A 3,115-nucleotide genomic window follows, 5' to 3' on the forward strand; every position below is an offset into this window, starting at 1 on the left:
CCGTGCTCCAGCATGGAACACACTGGGATCTTGCTGAGGGCCATATCAGCTCCAGATTCTCCACCGTGCTCTGGATACACTGTGCTTTACACATATTGTGAATATGGTTGTAGAGGCCAAGTTCAGCAGGGTGGAGCAGCTAAAAGTGGGGAGTTCAGGAGTCAGAACACCTGGGTTTGACCCTCACTTCCATCACTGAGAGCAAACTTAAGTTGGTCAATTTCTCTGTACTTCAGTTTCCTCATCTGTGAAATGGAAATAATATTCCTTCACCACTTTCCTGAAGTCCCCAAATCTCTAGAAACCGGAAGTTGTGTTACATTTTGTTTTTAAATAATTTGTTTGCCAGCCAAACCTGACTAGACTATAAGGATTTGATGACAAAACCTGACGCGAATGGAATTGGGGATATTTATGGTCTTTACTTATCCCGCTTAGAATATTCGTCCATTTTACTGCAACTGGCTTTGATGGCAGGCTGCTGCCCCAGCCCACTGGGACAAGTTCCACAATACGCTGTTCTACTTTTTAAAAGTACAATGTCTGAATTCTGAAACATACCTGACCTAAGTTTTGGAAAACAGGTTGTATACCTATAATAGCTACTTCATAGGTGTGTCATAGGTTGATTGCTAAAGAAATTCATATTTGTAAAGCAATTCGAAAAGTATGTGGCCCATAGTAAACCTTGTATCAGTGTTTGATAAATAAACATTTCATGTTACAGTTAACCCTAAAACTGAAGTGAAAGAGAAACTATTTTGTGTCAGAAGTTTGACGAATTTGGGGGCCTCCATCAAAGCTGGGTTGCTGATCCCACGTGCAGCGGAGCGGCTGGGCCCGTGAGCCATGGCCGCTGGGCCTGCGCGTCCGGAGCCTGTGCTCTGCAATGGGAGAGGCCGCAGCAGCGAGAGGCCCGCGTACTGCAAAAAAAAAAAAAAAAAAAGCTGCGTTGCTGCTATAGCTTTTCTGTTATAAAGAAATTACATCAGGGAGACAGAAAAACCCCTTTGGATTGGCACTCCAATCCTCTCCCTGCTCAGAACTAACCTCTATTCTGAAGCTGGTGTGTGTGAATCTTTTTGAAGAGAGTTTCTCAATTTGAGTACATATGTATGCATCCATGGTATGTACTATTTTAGAACAAAGGATGATCCAGCCCCGAATGTCACCGATGCTGAGGCCGACAGAGCCTGCCCTCACCTCCTTCTCCACTGTGCACATACTGCAACTACAACCATCGCACACCTGTCTGCCCCTCCCAGGCTGCCACTTCCCAGAGCGAAGAGGCCATGGTCCAGCTAACTGGGATGGAAAAGACTAAACACCTGCTGTGTAAATGAATGAACAAGTCATGGGTCCCTCCTATCACAAATGATCACAAATGAGACATCAGGGAAGAAGGACAGGTGGGACTCAGGTGTCAAGAGCCAGTCCATCCATTCCAATTGCTGACAGGGAGACATGTCTCCATATCTGGAAGAAGTTCCATAGCTGGCACTCTTTGGCAATTTTTAAAGACAGGGAATAGGGCTTCCCTGGTGGCACAGTGGATAAGATTCCGTGCTCCCAATGCAGGGCGCCTGGGTTCGATCCCTGGTCAGGGAACTAGATCCTGCATGCGTGCTGCAACTAAGAGTTCGCAGGCCACAACTAAGGAGCCAGCGTGCCGCAACTAAGGAGCCCACACGCCACAACTCAGGAGCTGGCAAGCTGCAACTAAGGAGCCCTCGAACCACAACTAAGGAGCCCACGAGCCACAACTAAGACCCAGAGCAACCAAAACAAAAATTAAAGACAGGGAATAAATAAGTGTCAACACTGACTAAGTATATACTGTGTGGCCAGCACTATGCATTTTCCAGGCACTAATTCCAGGTGGTCCGCACAAGGACCGCATGTGGGGGAATCATGAATGCCCATCTCAAGAGTGAGGAACACCAAGCACCGGGAGGTGGAAGTAACTAGCCAGCAGGGGTGGGACCAGCCTGGTGGTTTCTCTGGGGGAAGGTAGGAGAGTCCTTTGTACAGAGAAACACTTCACTCTCAAACAGCTAAGAACCTGCTGCAATTATAGACTTCGGTTTGTATATGTGCCTCAGTCATGTTAATTTTCTATTTCGGCGTACGGGTTTCAAATAAAAAAAGAGAACTGGTAAAGGTTTGAAATTTTGGTCACGTGTCACCTCAGGGGAAGTTAATTCTGACTTTTGTCTGCAATACCCAAGCACAAACTGCAACTCCAGTAATAAAACGGGAACTTGGAAAAATAAGCACCCAGCGCTGATGAAAGTAACGCATTTGTCTCAGGGCAGGGGCTGGAACGTGCAGCTAAGTGTTCCGAGGGAGAAGCATGTTAATACTACATCTTTTCAACAACCTTTGATGGACGTGGTAAGATTCTCAGGTCAGCGCGGCTCACCCCGGCAACGCACTGTAATAACTTATTTAAAAGGCAGCTGGCTTTTACAAATCGACTGTCTCGTCCATTTTTAGGTTTTCGTTCTCAGAAATGTATTCTTTTATCAAAACAATAGTCACTCCTTGTAGTAAGAGCTCAATTATACCTTTCCTACAACAGAGGAGACTGCAGAGGTGAGCAGGTTTGGGAACTGCCGTCCTTGGCTCTCAATTCTGGATGACATTCAAGCTCTGTAGAGACAAGCAGATAACCAGAAGGACATCACACAGGGATTCTTACTCCTTTAGAGCAGGAGTTGGCAAGCTACCACCCACAGGCCAAACCTGGCCTGTGGCCTGCTTTTATAAATAAAGTTTTATTGGCATGCAGCCATGCCCAGTTGTTTACTTACCATCTCTGGCTGCTTTCCTGCTGCAAGGGCAGAACGCAGGAGTCAGGACACAGCCCACCTGGCCTGAAAGCCAAAACTAGGAACTCTTAGGCCCTTGATAGAACACGCACGTGGAGCTCTGTGCTGGAGAAGCGGAGTCCGGCGGGCTTGCATCCTTTTCCGCGGGGCTAAAGGAATTGGAGCGGGAGAGGACACCTGACTCACTGAAGGCCTTTGCCTAGTTCGGCTGGGTTAAAGATACAAGAAAACAGAAACGCAACAACTAGGCAGTATCTCCAAGCGAGAACTTTAATGAACTGGTC

This window comes from Leucopleurus acutus (assembly GCF_964270905.1).
Source record: "Leucopleurus acutus genome assembly, chromosome: X".
Taxonomy (NCBI): Eukaryota; Metazoa; Chordata; class Mammalia; order Artiodactyla; family Delphinidae; genus Leucopleurus; species Leucopleurus acutus.